Consider the following 17,073-nt stretch of genomic DNA (forward strand, 5'->3'; position numbering starts at 1 on the left):
ATGTCAAGAAAGGAAAGTTGACATTTGAGGTAGGTGGCGAGAAAATAGAACTTATACTTTTAAAATTTCTTATGGCACCTGTGATGGGAGACTCGTGTTATGGCTTAGATATCATTGATGAATGTGTTAGAGAATTAGAACAAAAATAAATTATAAAAACAATTAAGTTACCATCAACTCTCATAAGGGAAGATGATGACTTTAAGAAACCCTACATCGATGATAACCTTTACGAATGTTTATCCCTTACCCCAGATCCTATGCCATTCCCTAAGAAACGAACCTTAGAACTTAAGGAACTGCCTAAGAACCTGAGATATGAGTTCCTCGATGAAAAGATGAACCGTCCAGTTATAGTCAGTGCTACCTTGAGCCAAGAGGAAACGAACCAATTTTTAGACGTTTTACGAAGATATCCCTCAGCCTTAGGATATAATATCTCTGACCTGAAAGGTATAAGCCCATCCGTATGCATGCATCGGATTTCGCTAGAAGAAGATTCAAAACCCTCTAGAGAACATCAGAGAAGAGTAAACCCTATAATGAGTGATGTTGTTAAAAAGGAAGTTCTTAAGTTACTTGAGGCAGGTATCATATACCATATCTCGGATAGTAAGTGGGTGAGCCTTGTGCATGTAGTACCTAAAAAGGGAGGCATCACAATCGTGCAAAACGATAAAGGCGAACATGTAGCAAAACATTTAGAAGGAGGATGGCGGATGTGTATAGATTATAGAAAATTAAATAAAGCAACTAGGAAGGATCATTTCCCTTTACCATTTATAGACCAAATGTTTGAGCGTCTATCCAGACACTCTTACTTCTGTTATCTAGATGGATACTCTGGATTCTTCAAAATACCTATCCACCCCGAAGATCAAGAAAAAACTACCTTTACATGCCCTTATGGAACTTTTGCCTATAGACGAATGTCGTTCGGCCTCTGTAATGCCCCAGCTACTTTCCAACGTTGCATGATGTCAATCTTTACAGATTACCTAGATGGTATCATGGAAGTGTTTATGGATGATTTCTCGGTTTGCGGATTTGATTTCCACAATTGCCTTGCTAACCTTGAGAAAATCCTGGAGAGATGCGTGGAGGTGAACCTCGTGCTAAACTGGGAAAAATGTCATTTCATGGTAACCGAAGGAATAGTTTTAGGACATATAGTTTCTTAAAAAGGTATAGAGGTAGATAGAGCTAAAATAAAAGTTATAGAAAACCTAAAACCTCCAAAAACCATCAGAGAAGTCTGAAGCTTTCTTGGACACGCTGGATTCTACCGGCGTTTCATTAAGGACTTCTCCAAAATAACTAAACCTTTAACTGGACTTTTAATGAAAGATGCTAAATTCATTTTTGATGAAAAATGTAATGACGCATTTAATCTTTTAAAGCAAGTGTTAATCTCAACACCCATTATGAAATCACCTGATTGGTCAGAACCTTTTGAGATAATGTGCGATGCTAGTGATTATGCAGTTGGAGCCGTTCTAGGACAAAGGAAAGATAAAAAATTACATGCCATTTATTATGCCAGTAGAACCCTAGATGTTTCCCAACTTAACTATGCAACAACTGAAAAAGAATTACTCGCTATAGTTTTCGCTATAGACAAATTTAGATCTTATCTAGTAGGAGCAAAAATTATAGTTTACACCGATCATGCTGCCATTCGTTACCTATTAAGTAAAAAAGATGCCAAGCCCAGGTTACTCCGATGGATTCTATTACTACAAGAGTTTGATTTAGACATAAGAGATAAAAAAGGCACTGAAAATGTAGTAGCCGATCACCTTTCTAGGATAGAACATCTAAAACCAGAACTAGTACCCATAAATGATGATTTCGCCTATGATAGACTGATCACTAGACTAGAAACCATTGAAGATAATAACCTAGATCCTTATAAGCACTCTCAAAATTCCTTAGCAATAAGTAACGTACCATGGTATGCAGACTTCGTTAATTACCTAGCTGCTGATATAGTACCCCCTGATCTCGACTACCACCGCAAGAAGAAATTCTTCCACGATGTAAGAAACTTATATTGGGATGAACCGCTCCTTTTCAAAAGGGGTAAAGATGGCATTTTTCGCCGTTGCATTCCAGAGGAAGAGGTAAATAGTATTATCAAGCATTGTCATTCTACACCCTATGGTGGACATGCGAGCACCTCTAAGACATACGCCAAAATTCTTCAAGCTGGCTTATTCTGGCCTACCATGTGGCGCGATGTCTATGCTTGCATTGTCAAGTGTGATAGATTCCAACACACTAGAAACATTTCAAGGCGTGATGAAATGCCTCTAAGAAACATTCAAGAAGTAGAACTCTTTGACGTATGGGGTATAGATTTCATGGGACCTTTCCCACCATCCTTAGGAAACAGGTATATCTTAGTAGCTGTAGACTATGTGTCTAAGTGGATTGAAGCTATAGTTGCACCCACAAACGACACTAGGGTAGTAATCAAAATATTTAAAAACTATATATTCCCTAGATTTAGAACACCACGTTTAGTCATAAGCGATGGAGGATCACACTTCATATCGAGAATATTTGACAAACTTTTAAGAAAATATGGAGTGAGGCATAGAGTAGCAACAATACCACCAGCGACACATGGCACTCATCGAAGCCATTCAAGGTTCCATTTTGGGTAACCTTCGAGAGGTGAGGACCGCTCAGGATGCCCTGCAGGCGAGGATGGATCAGAGAGACCATCGTCGTACCCGATCCCGTCGTCCACCTCAGGATGGCGAGGGCACTAGTGTTCAGCAATAGGTTGTCAGGTAACTCTTCCCTTATCTTATTTCGAAACATTGGGGACAATGTTCGATTTAAGTGTGGGAGGAGACTCTATCGTCTTTTCTTTATTACCTTTCTTGTTTTTTCCTTTATCGCTTTTTCTTTGCTGTTTTTAGATAGTTTATTATTTTTATTTCCTTTTAGTTGTTTATTTTGCTTTTTAGTATAATGCATGAGTCTGACGAGTCACCAAATATATTATATCTTTATTACAATCTTATCTCCCCGTACCTTTAGCCCCACCGGAAAAAAAAATTGCAAAAGAAAATAGTGTTATTCCGAAAGTTTTCAGGTTTTAAAGACATGTTTTGAGTAAGGATGCGGTGACTTGGGAGAACTTTGCGAAACATCAGTATTATTTTAGCACCATATACTTCATAAATATAGGAACCACTCCCGAAACCCCATATGCCATGGCCTTAATCGTCATTTCCGTATAAGTCCTCAGTAGTTTATCTCAACAGTCAACTCCGGCCTACGCATCCTCTACGTAGGGGACCGATGCAAATAAGTGAATGATCCAGAAAAACAAAAAAACAAAAGAAAGCAAAAAGGCAACTCCGGTATAGGTGACCCTCACAAAGTCATTTAAACCAAATAATTGTAAAAATTTGCTACAAAAAGAAAAAGAAAAAGAAAAAGAAAAAGAAAAACTTACCCACTGTTAGTTGGTTCAGAGGTATCTGGCACTGAACTCGGTAGGGCGGATTACGATCCGATCCCCCACAACTTCAGTTGGATCCAATAAAAGGGTTTACACATATTTATGTGCCAGAAACCCCATGCTCAGATCATAATCACTAACATGCCACTCTACTATGAAGCATGTACGGATAACGGGCTTAATGTGATTGCGCCTGAATGAAAAGGACACAAAAAGAGATGAAGAGGCAGGCCTAGATATTGTGGGATAATATGGGTTGGTTAATATAGGAATGAAGTTTATGTCCGTATTTGCGGATTAGTGTCATCATGATACCCTTAGTTCACTCAATTAGTACCTATCACTGCATCCCGACTTGAACTTAGAATTTGTATGTGAAACACTCGTTTACACAAATTTTCTTTTATGACCTTTTTAATGTTTTGATTGAGGACAAGCAAAGGTTTAAGTGTGGGAGAGTTTGATAACACTGAAATTTACCGTATTTTCGACTCCGATTTCACATGCATTCTAGTTGTTTTATTGTTCTTTTGTTGTGTTATTGCCATGTTTTCCTTTGTTTTCAGGTTTTTACTTTAATCGGAGCCCCGATCGAGAAAAGGAGTGAAAAAGAGCTAAAAACCCTAAAATCCAGCATTTTGTACTTGTGGCCTACCCCTGCCATGACGTGTCCAAGCTCAACTTCCCTCAACTGCCACGTTCCCCACTACTTCCACTAAGGCGCCTCAGATTGGCCTTGTGGCGGGCGCCATGGCCTTGTGGCGGGCGCCACAAGAGGAAACGTTTTCCCTCCCATTTTCAAGTTGAAGGGCATCCTTGTCATTTCCATCTTTTTACTTGCTTATAAATAGAAACTCGAAATCACTTTTACAATCATCCAAACTTAGAGCAGAGGCAAAACTCATAGCAACTTTGTTTCACTAAGGCATATATTCAGTATTATAAAGTGGTAATCGCTTCGCATTGGAGTGTTACCACAATTGTGTAATCAAGTCTATCATAGAGTCTGTAATCGAGTTTGGAGCACTTTGGAAGGAAGTTAATCTTGCCGCCATTTTCATTTCCGCTTTGCAATTTATTCAACCCTCCGATTGGAGCAGGTTTTTATTACTTGTCTTTATCTTTTTTATTTTCCCGCACTCTCTTAACTTTATTTATTTTCTCGCACTCGCTTTACTTTATTTATTTCCTCGCACTCGCTTTACTTTATTTATTTCCTCGCACTCGCTTTAAATTATTTATTTCCTCGCACTCGCTTTATATTATATATTTCCTCTCACTCGCTTTAAATTATTTATTTCCTCGCACTCGCTTTAAATTATTTACTTTCCACACTCGCACTACTTTTATTTAAATTTATGCACTTTTACTTTACCATGTCTAACTAAATTTATAAGGTTAGAATGTAAGGATCGTAATTGAACCGATAATCCATACAATTGTTCATAGAAACACTTAAGGGTTGTTTTAACTTTCAACTTAAGTTTTCCCGCACTTCAATTCCGTTGGGTAAGATCGAAAGTCGTCCAACGTCTATTTAAACTTAATTGTTTTTAACTATTTCAAAAACAGCGAAAGCGCTTTGTTTAGTTCATTAGGAGTTTTTAACTTAAGATGAAAAGAGATTTTAAAACTATTTTCGGACGCGTTTATAAGTTTAGAGTCTGGTTCGTGAGAACCTCTTTTGGTTAAGAAGTCCAGGTTATAATACTTTTCAACTTAGTCAAGATACTATATTTCTTAAAAATAGGTTTACTACTCTAACGCAATGCGCGCCTTTTTATAAGTGACAATAAAAGGGTTTGATTAGGGAGTACAACTCGGTTCTGAATACGCGAAAGTGACAGTTCCTGTTAAATTAGTTCTTTGCAAAGTAGAAAACATTGCCCATAAGTAGTTCTATTAGCAAGTACTTGGATTATTAATTGATTACGTGAATTATATTCGACCCTGTCTTTATTAATTGAACTTTATTCAACACTTTACTTTTCATTGCACACTCCAAAAACACCTATTTTGATTGCCTTTGATAAACACCATAACAATAGATAACGATAGATTGACACTTGGTCTCTGTGGATTCGACAATCTTTTATATTAATCTGACGCGTTCGTATACTTGCGAAACACCGCATCAACAACGCACTCAAGATTGTTTTTTGTGTGGTTCCAATGGCCACCTTTGTTAAAACTTTTAATAAACATTAGCTATTAGGTTTGAGTTATCATAGTGGTTGATGTAAACCTCACCTTATCCTTAGTGATTGGACTATAAGTCTTCCATACTTATTATTAGGTGGATCCCTCACTAGTATGTTGAAGCTCTCCTCACATGGTGGATTGTTGGTTTAGGTTGAGTTTTCTCCCTTTGATAACAAAAGACCTTAAGGCTTTTGAAAAATCAATTCACCAATTTATTTTGAGATTTTTTACCCCGAACTACAAGGTCTTGATCCTACCTTTGTGATGGTACGTAGGCAATGGGTTTATCCATTCAGACAACAAAATTGTAAATAATTTGTATATTCTTTTCTCATCTCTCCAATTATGTTTGCACAAATATTTTCATAAATACCAACCTACCATACAACTTTGCAAAAAGGGCTCCCTTAGAGTACTATGGATGTTTTGGGTGCTTAAAACCTTCCCATTGCATAACCAACCCACTTACCCAGATCTATGACATTTTTATTAGTTTTTGATTTGATAAAACTTCTCGGTTTTTGTTCGCTTTCTAACCTTTCCTTTGGATAAATAGAAGTGCGGTGGCGACTCTAATTGTATGATTTACTTTTGATTTAGTCAATAAATCTAAAGGTAACGAATACCCCGCTACAATAGCCAGGTTAAGAAAGACAAGCCCAATGGAGATCCTAGGAGCTCGAATGTTTATTTGTCTTGATTGCTTGTTGCTTGCTAAGTCCAAAGGAAATGAGCATCTTGAATCATCTTTATGATCTCAAGAAAGGAACTCCAGGGGTTTTATCTCTTCTCTCATCTTTGCATGTTTAGGACTAGCCCATCTCTTCTTCTCTCCACTCTAAACCAAGCCAAACTCTTTATGTGCAAACATTGACATTGTTTTCAAAACTAGAAACCTAGGTCATATGCCTTTGGTTTTTCAAACACTTTTCATTAATAATTATTTTTAATAAATCTTAAGTCAACTTTGACTTCATTTTGCAAATACTTCTAACTTGTAAATACAACTCACTTCATGTGATTTTTGTTGTTCCAATGGCCACTTTTGTTAAACTTTTTTGTATAAACATTAGCCATTGGTTTGAGTTATCATAGTGGTTGATGTAAACCTCACCTTATCCTTAGTGATTGGACTATAAGTCTTCCATACTTATTATAGGGTGGATCCCTCACTAGTATGTTGAAGCTCTCCTCACATGGTGGATTCTTGGTTTAGGTTGAGTTTTCTCCCCTTGATAACAAAAGACCTTAAGGCTTTTGATCAAATCAATTCACCCACTTATTTTGAGATTTTTACCCGGAACTACGAGGTTTTGATCCTACCTTTGTGATGGTACGTAGGCAATGGGTTTATCCATTCAGACAACAAAATTGTAAATAATGTATATTCATTTCTCATCTCCTCAATCATGTTTGCACAAATCTTTTCACAAATACCAACCTACAATACACTTTGCAAAAAGGGCTCCCTTAAAGTAATAAGGATGTTTTGGATGCTTAAAACCTTCCCATTGCATAACCAACCTCTTACCCAGATCTCTGACATTTTTATTAGTTTTTGATCTGATAAAACTTCTCGGTTTTTATTCGTTTTCTAACCTTTCCTTTGGATAAATAGAAGTGCGGTGGCGACTCGAATTGTATGCTTACTTTTGATTTAGTCAATAAATCATAAGGTAACGAATACCCCTTTACACAATGGAATTGTTGTAAAGATTTGTACTTATTACGCAGTCCTCGAGATCGATACTCGGGAGAATTCCCATTTTCTTACTACATCAGTGCAAATAGTACACTTGCTATTTTACCGATCAAGTTTTTGGCGCCGTTGGCGGGGCCTGCCAAAGTATAAGTTGAAGAATAATTCGATTGAAATTTTGTTGCTCTGCAACCAAATTTTTTTTGTGCTATTGTTTGTTTTTATAAATTCTAATAATTGTCTAATCTGTGTATGCGAGGTAAGGCCTCAACTGAATTTCTTTTTGATGCAAAACCAGAAAGACTATTGTGTGCAAGACAACGAAAAGCTAGACTGGAACTTTCAGAAGCAACCCCCATTGTTTCTGAGTCTGAAAAAGAAGAAGTTGTTTCAGTTCATTCAGAAGACTCTGAAACCGTATCTGAAACGATGGCTGAAGCTCCACATCCTGTGGAAAGACTTCTGGGTGACTATGGAGGTGCAACTGCTCCTACTGGAAGGTTAACAATTATGAACCAACCGGTAAATGTTGATCATTTTCAGCTACACCCTTCAACGATTCGTCAACTCGAAAGGAGACCGTTTTCCGGAAAAATCAATGAAGATGCCAACAAGCATTTACCAAGATTTCTGACCATGACGACATTGTTGAAAATTGAGGGACACTCAGAGGAAGCTAAAAAGTTGGTGATGTTTCCGTTTACACTATCGAAAGATGCCGAAGAGTGGTTTTAGTCTTTACCCGCGGGAAGCATTAAAGCTTGGCAACAAATGGAGACAACATTTTTGAATGAGTACTTCACTGCTTCTGTGTATATCCGTAAGAGATATGATATTGTTAATTTCAAGCAGAAGGAAGGAGAGTCACTCGGAGACGCTTACAAGAGGTTCAAGCGATTGTTGGTTGCATGTCCTACTCATAACATGGATCCAAGTGAACAAATGCAAAATTTTGTGAATGGCCTTAGAATGAAGACTAAGCAACTCATAGACACAACTTCCGGTGGCTCAACAAATTTTACAACGGCCACTGGAATAAAGAAAATCATCGAAGCCATTGCAACAAATGAGCATTTGGAGCTCTATGACCGCAGTGTAAGTCAACCTGAAGGCATCATTGATCTCAAGCTAGCAAATCAAGTTGTGAAGATGGAAGATCAAATAACACCTGAAGTAGAGCGAAGAATCAAGAAAATGGCTCTTGACACTTAAACGGTGGCACAAGTTCAACCGGTTTAACCTATTCAAGTAGTTAGTTGTGAAATTTGTGGGGGACCTCACTTCCCCATGCATTGTGTGGCTACTGCACAACAGGTAGAAGAGATTAATTTTCTGAAGAAGAACAACCCTTACTCCAATACTTATAATCCTGGATGGAAAAATCATCAAATTTTTTCCTGGAAGGACCAGCAACGAAATGCTCAGAAGCAAGCGCCCAATCAATATCAAAGCCAACCACAACAACAATATCGACCACAACAACAACAACCTTACTAGCAGCAGTTTCACCAATCCTAACAACAATTTCAACAACGGGTTCCAAGAAAAGCAGATTGGGAAATTGCCATTGAAAAAATGGCGGCTCAAAGTTCACAATTTCAAGAGGAGACTAGAAGTAATCTTAGAAACACTAGTGCTTCAATAGAAAATCTGGAAGTGCAAATGAGTCTGATTGCTCAACAAATCGCGGGTTCTCAAACATCGGGTGCATTACCAAGTGCTACAGTTACAAATCCACGAGAGCATAATAATGTGAGTGTTGTTACCACAAGAAGTGGTAAATCGAAAGAAGTCCCTGAGAAAGATGATGACCAAGAAGACCAATTGCTTGAAGTTGAGTTGGAAATAAAAGAAAATGAGGTTGTGAGTGAAGAGGTGGTAGTGCCTAAACTGATGGTTAAAGAAAAAGTTAGTGAATCAAAGCCGGTTGTCAAACTCCCTTTCCCCACAAGAAATATGAAGAAAAAGAAACATGAGAAGAACTTCGAGAAATTCTTGGAGATGTTCAAAAAGCTTGAGATTAACATTCCGTTCTTGGAGGCACTTGAACAAATGCCCTCTTATGCCAAATTTATGAAGGATATTATTTCAAAAAAGAGGAGCACCGGCACTGACCCTATTGTACTAACCGAAACTTGTAGTGCAATTTTGCAGGGTATGAAGATTCCAGTGAAGAAGAAAGATCGAGGCTTGGTAACTATCCCTTGCACTATCGGGGATAGATCTTTCAAAAAGGCCCTTATAGACTTGGGGGCAAGTGTGAGTCTCATGCCGTTATCAATTTACAAGAGGTTGGGGATTGGAAAAGTGCAAGATACCATAATGACACTTCAATTTGCTGACCACTCTGTGAAGAGACCTTAGGGAGTGGTGGAAGATGTTCTTGTGAAGATTGATAAGTTTTTATTTTCGGTGGACTTTGTCATCTTAGAAATGTCGGGAGATGAAGAGATACCACTCATTCTTGGTAGACCATATTTGGAGACCAGAAGATGTTTGATAGATATTGAAGAGGGCACCATGACTCTAAAAGTTTACGATGAAGAGTTGAAAATTAATGTGCGTAACACCATGAGATACAAAGATGATGTGGCCACCAGTCAACACATAGAGGTGATTGATCAAATGGTTATGCAAGAAAATCCTTTAGGTGAACCACAATTGCCTTTGGAGAGAGTTATAAGTCTACCAATTTTTGAAGACACTTAAGAAGCTGATGAAAAGGAGAGGGAAATGTTAGCTATTGTGGAAACACAACCACCCTTTAAGGGATCCCGATCACTCCGATGGGAAAACTTGAGGGAACCCCGGTTTGAGGAAAAGAAAGATGAGACCAAGAAAGTGGCTGAGCTAAAACAACTGCCTGAAAATCTCAAGTATGTTTTTCTAGATTCTGAAAGGAGATGCCTGACTATTATAAGCTCTAATCTAGAAGTTTCCCAAGAAGACAAGCTCGTCAAAGTTCTGAAGAAGCACAAAAGTGCAATGGGATGGGCGATAGAATACTTGAAGAGGATTAGCCCTACGGTATGTATGCATAAAATTCTCATGGAGGATGGTCACAAACCAGTGGTGCAACCCCAAAGAAGACTAAATCCCACAATGAAGGAAGTGGTTAGGAAAGAGGTTGTCAAACTATTAGATGTTTGGTTAATTTATCCCATATTCGATAGCTCTTGGGTGAGTCTTGTTCATGTGGTTCCAAAGAAAAGAGGAACTACTGTTATAAAGAATGAGAAAAATGAGTTACTCCCTACAAGGACGCTCACAGGGTGGCGTGTTTGCATCGATTACATAAGGTTGAATTTGGCGACAAGAAAGGATCACTTTCCTTTACCATTCATTGATCAGATATTGGAAAGGTTGGCTGGTCATGAGTACTATTTTTTCCTTGATGGATACTCTGGATATAATCAGATAGCGGTTGCACCAGAAGATCAAGAGAAGACAAATTTTACTTGCCCCTATGGTATTTTTGCTTAAAGAAGAATGCCATTCCGGTTATGTAATGCACCAGCCACATTTCAAAGATGCATGACTTCCGTTTTTGCGGACATGCTCGAAAAGCATATGGAGGTCTTCATGGATGACTTCTCGGTAATTGGTTTCTCTTTTGATAATTGTTTAACTAACCTTTCCCTTGTGTTAGAAAGATGCCAACAGACCAACTTGATTCTCAATTGGGAGAAGTGCCACTTCATGGTGCAAGAAGGCATAGTCTTGGGTCATAAAATTTCTCACAAAGGAATAGAAGTGGACCAAGCCAAGATCGAGGTAATAGAAAAGCTACCCCCTCCAATGAACGAAAAAGGTATAAGAAGTTTCTTAGGGCATGCTGGTTTCTACCGCAGGTTCATAAGAGACTTTTCTAAGATAGCTAAACCTTTAACTACCCTGTTGGTTAAGGACAAGGCTTTCATCTTTGATAAAGAGTGTGTCGTTGCATTTGAAACTATAAAAAATAAATTGGTGACGACACTAATTGTCATTGCCCCAGATTGGTCTCTACCTTTTGAGATTATATGTGATGCGAGTGACATTGCAGTGGGAGCAGTTCTTGGGTAACATAGATATAAACTATTACATGTCATATATTATGTTAGTCATGTTTTGAACCCTGCACAGATGAACTATGCGACTACCGAGAAGGAGTTGCTAGCGGTGGTATATGCCTTCGATAAATTCAGGCAATATTTGTTGGGTTCTAGAGTCATTGTTTATACTGACCATGCTGCTTTGAAGTATTTATTTGCTAAGTAGGGCTCGAAGCCAAGACTATTGAGATGGATCTTACTCCTCCAAGAGTTTGATGTGGAAATTCGTGACAAAAGAGGGTGTGAAAATACTGTGGCAAATCACCTCTCTCGGATGTCCCCTATAGAGGAGAATGAGAAAAGCGTCCAATAAAGGATGAGTTTGCTGACGAACATATCCTTGCTGTTATTGGAATGCCTTGGTTCATAGACTATGCAAACTATCTAGTAGGCGGGGTGATCCCTAGCGAATTTGACTCTAACAAAAAGAAATTTTTTGTGCATGATTGCAGGTTTTACTTGTGGGATGACCCATTCTTGTACAAGAAAGGAGTAGACGAGTTGGTCAGAAGATGTGTTCCCGAAGAAGAACAGAGAGATGTCCTGAAAGCATGCCATGGCTCTGATTATGGTGGACACTTTAGTGGTGATAGAACCGCAGCCAAAGTCCTCCAGTCAGGCTTATACTGGCCTACACTTTTCAAAGATGCTCAGAAAATAATCAAGGAGTGCGATAAGTGTCAAAGGATGGGAAACATCTCGAAAAGAAATCAGATGCCGCAGAACCCCATATTGGAAGTTGAACTCTTCGATGTTTGGGGTATCGACTTTATGGGACCATTTCCACCTTCATTTGGAAAGAATTACATTTTGGTGGCGGTGGAATATGTATCCAAGTGGGTAGAAGCAGTTGCTCTACCAACAAATGATGCAAAAGTGGTAGTCAAGTTTCTAAAGGAAAATATATTTGTTAGGTTTGGAGTGCCAAGAGCTCTAATAAGTGATGAAGGAACTCATTTCTTAAATCACATAATGGAGAAGATACTCTTGAAGTATAATGTAAAACATCGTATAGCCACTCCGTACCATCCACAAACAAGTGGTCAAGTTGAAGTGTCGAATAGACAGTTGAAACAAATTCTGGAGAAGACGGTCAACTCATCTCGCAAAGATTGGGCAAGTAAGCTTGATGATGGGCTTTGGGCATACCGAACTGCTTTCGAAACACCGATTGGTATGTCCCCTTATCAATTGGTGTATGGTAAGGCATTTCACTTACCTTTAGAACTTGAACACAAAGTTTTGTGGGCTTCAAAATTCGTTAATTTGGATCTTTCGAAAGCGGGAGAATACCGAGTCCTTCAACTCCATGAGTTAGAAGAATTTAGGAACCGAGCATATGAAAATACCAAAATCTACAAAGATCAAACAAAGAAATGGCATGATAGAAGGTTCCAAAGGAAGGAATTTTGGGAAGGACAAATGGTACTTGTAGCGGGGTTTTCGTTACCTTTAGGTTTATTGACTAAACCAAAAGTCAACATACAATTCGAGTCGCCACCACACTTTTATTTGTCCAAAGGAAAGGCTAAAAAGCGAACAAAAGCCAAGGTAAGAAATTTTTCAAATAAAAAACTAATAAAAATGTCATAGATCTGGGTAAGGGGGTTGGTTATGAAATGGGGAGGTTTTACGCACCCAAAACATCCTTAGTACTCTAAGGGAACCCTTTTTGCAAATATGTGTTGTAGGTTGATATTTGTGAAAAGATTTGTACAACAGATTGGGGGGATGAGAAAAGAATAGATTATATTTACAAATTTTGTTGTTTGAATGGATGAACCCATTGCCTACGTACCATCCCAAAGGAGGATCAAAACCTCGTAGTTCGGGGTAAAAATCTCAAAGATTGGTGAATTGATTTGATCAAAAGCCTTAAGGTCTTTTGTTATCAAAGGGAGAAAACTCAACATAAACCAACAATCCACCATGTGAGGAAGGCTTCAACATACTACTGAGGGGTTAACCCTATAATAAGCATGGAAGGCTTATAATCCAACACTAAGGATTAGGCGAGATTTACATCAACCACTATGATAACTCAAACCTATGACTAATGTTTTTGAATTTTTTTAATAAGGTGGCCATTGGAACCACAAAAACAACTTGAAGTGAGTTATATTTACAAGTTAGGTTTATTTACAAAAATGAAGTCAAAGTTTGATTAAAATTTGTTCACAATGAGTATTGATGAAAAGAGTTTGAAAAATCAAAGGCTTAAGGCCTAGGTTTCTAATTTGAAACAAAGTCAAAGTTTGAAGAAAATGATTTTTGGCATGGTTAGAGCGGGGAGAAGAAGAAAAGGGCTAGTCCTAAAGCAAGCAAAGATAAGAGGGGAAAGATAAACCCTTAGAGTTCCTTTTCTTGGAATCATAGAGATGATTCAAGATGCTCTTTTCCTTTGGACTTAGCACACAAACAAGCAATCAACAAATTGAATTCAAGCTCCTAGGATCTCCATTTGGCTTGTCTCTTAACTTGGCTACTCATGACAATGGTCCTCTTTTCACAAACTCAAAGTAGGATCCCTATCACACACAAGCAAACATCAAAAAGTTCACAACATAATAAGTGGAATGGACAAAGAATAAGTTTGATGGAGAAGGCCTTTGAAGTCAACTTTGAAATTTAGCATTCTAAAGGCATGAGGCCTAGTTGCTCTTCAACAAATTTTTGAATTCTAAAGGCATGAGGCCTAGTTGCTCTTGAACTCCTTTAAGCATGGGTAAATCCTAATTCTAAGTCCTTTCTCTTTTTGCATCTTTGTTCACACAAAACAAACACAAGATAGTAATATATTTATATACAATAATGAGCTCAAATGAGCAAAAGAAAAATGACATAAACATAAAATATGTGCTTAAGTGACCAAAGGGAAAATCAATATGAATAATGAGCAAGAAATAATGGCATTAAAAGTAAATGGCAAGAAATTAAATGCTCAAATTAAAGTTATTAATTAGTGAGGTTATGTTAGCTTGTCATAAGACAATGTAGCGCTATGTTAAGCAATCGTAAGTGGACTAATGTAGTAGTCACACCTATCTGAGTCCGGTCAATAAAAATATAGGCAAAGAACACAAGTTAGAGATCATGACTAGTAAGCCAAGCTCCATAAACTTGCAATGCCAAAATAAAAAGGGAAGGGCCTTGTATTGACTTTAGGTTATTTGCTTGACCAAGAAGCAGCCTATCTTTGACACAAAACAACTCACTTGATCATGGATCAAGTTGAGTTTGGTTTGGATCAAAGAAGGTTAAAAACCTCTCATTTGTCAAGACCAACCATAAGACTTTAACTCATTGACCATTGATGGAAAGAAAGGGATGAAGATGAAAGGGAGGGGAAAAGAAAGACCACAACCAAATCCAATTGATCAAATATGAATCAAATCAACATCAACCAACACAAAACAGAAGAGAAATGAAAATAACAATTCAAAAAGTCAATGGTATTTTTTTGATATTTTTTGAATTAAAATAAAATGCCAATAAAAAATAAACAAATAAGGTCAAACCTCAAATTCAATTCAAATCAACTTCAAAGAGTCCAATTAAATTATCATAGGTTCAACATAGTCAAACAAACTTTGACTAATTTTCTCACCAATTTTTGAAATCAGAAAGTATTTAAAAACAATTAAAAACACTAAAAAATAACACAATATGAATTAAAATCTCAAATCAAATAAGAAATTAATGAGACTATTTTTCATTGACTTACATGATCCATAGGTGCTAGGAAAATATTTTTGGATTTTTCAAAAGTCAGAAAGTATTTAAAAATGAATTAAAACTTTTAAAAATCAAATAATCCATGAAAAATATCAAATGAAGTCACAGAAATAATTAAAAATCAAAATATGAAACTAGATTTATCAAGAAATTTTTTGGAACTGGTCTCATATTTTTATGAATTCAAATGAGTTTTTTATGAATTTTTGAAAATCAAATGAATTAACTAAAAATAAAAGAAAATTGAAATAAATGAAAAATGCGCAGCCACATGATGGACTTCATTAATTGACGTGGCAAGGAGAGGCGATCTAGATCATGAGGAACACGCTACAACCAAGTCAAGCGCGCCACAATGTGAATTAAAATAAGTAAACACAATGGAGGATCAGGATTAAAATGTGGCAAGGTGATTCAATGGCCAGGAGGCAAGACACGTAGTGGTGGTGGTGGAAACCACCGTCTTCTCCGGCGAGCCAACAGAATCCGGCCACCAGTTGCAGGAAAATGAACTTTAATAAAAATGGAAAACAAGGACATGAAATTGAAGCTCGTGTGATGGAGATCATCACTGTATCCATGGATCTTCCTCACTCTTCCTATATTGAGAGGAATGTGAAGTGAAAGATCATGGTATTCAAACTGAAAGTTCATGAAATGGAAAATTGAAAGCATCGCAAGCTTGCCTCAAGTGTGAGGACTTCAGAAAACCACACAAACACAAGAATCCTACATTGAATTGAGAGTTCTAGATCCAAAAAGTTTGAATGTATACCTCTTAATTGAAGCACTTCAGGCCATGAATCCTTCAAGATCTTGGTTCCTCTTTGCTCTAGGGATGTAGTGGAAATGAAAGGCTAAGGAATTAAGATTTGAAGATCAGCTAATGATGCTGAATTTCAAGCTCGAAAGTGATAAAATTTTGAACAAATTCCTTTGGTATGGCTATGGTTTCAATGCTGCAGCAATTCAGATCTCTAAAAGGTTCATGAATGAATGGGAGGGAAGCTCTATTTATAGCTGAAAGTAGCTGAATCCCATGCTTTGTTCATGTGCATGGCATTTGAAATTAGATATGCATGGGTCTGTGTAAGCGTGTAAAAGGCCCAATGATGAATGAAACACCTTGCTGAGTTCATATGGAAATGATTTGGACGTGCATTTTGGAGGGAACTAGCTTGCAAATCAAATTATAACATGAAATACCAAAATGTACATAAATGAAGAGGTCTTTGAAACTCACCAATGGTAAGTCCAAAAAAGTAATGTGAGTAATGGTTGGAAAGTCCTTGAAATAAGGAACAAAAGTCATGTTGGGCAAAAATTCATTTGGCATTTGGAAATTGATGAAAACTGGCTGTGAAAATCCAAGTACAAAACATGTTTAAGTCACATTTGAAAAATTTCACCAAAAGCAAGCCTAATCAAACCCCTCTGCTTGCATGATGCAAGCTTCAAATGGAAAAACCTCCAACATCAAAGTTATATATATTTTCTTGGTGATCAATTTACACTCAAAGTTTACATCATTTGGATTTTCCATGACAAACTTATGGCCATTTGAAGTTGGGTACTTTTTCAAATTCAATGAATTAGGTCCAATATGACCTATGATGTTTTGTATTATCACATATATTTATTTTAGGATTATGAAATTTTGTCCAACATAAAGTTTGAATTAGACATCTCAATATTTCCAATGCATTTGGTCTCACCTAAAAATCATACAAATTAAGGAAGTTATGCCCTTGGGAAGTTGACCTAAATTTTGGGTTTCAGTCAAAATGACCTATAATGTTTTGAAATGAATGATGACCTTCCAAGTTTCAAATGGATTTTTGATGAACATGAAAGTTGTTCATATG

Source organism: Lathyrus oleraceus, chromosome 7 (assembly GCF_024323335.1).
Source record: "Lathyrus oleraceus cultivar Zhongwan6 chromosome 7, CAAS_Psat_ZW6_1.0, whole genome shotgun sequence".
In the NCBI taxonomy this organism is placed as follows: domain Eukaryota; kingdom Viridiplantae; phylum Streptophyta; class Magnoliopsida; order Fabales; family Fabaceae; genus Lathyrus; species Lathyrus oleraceus.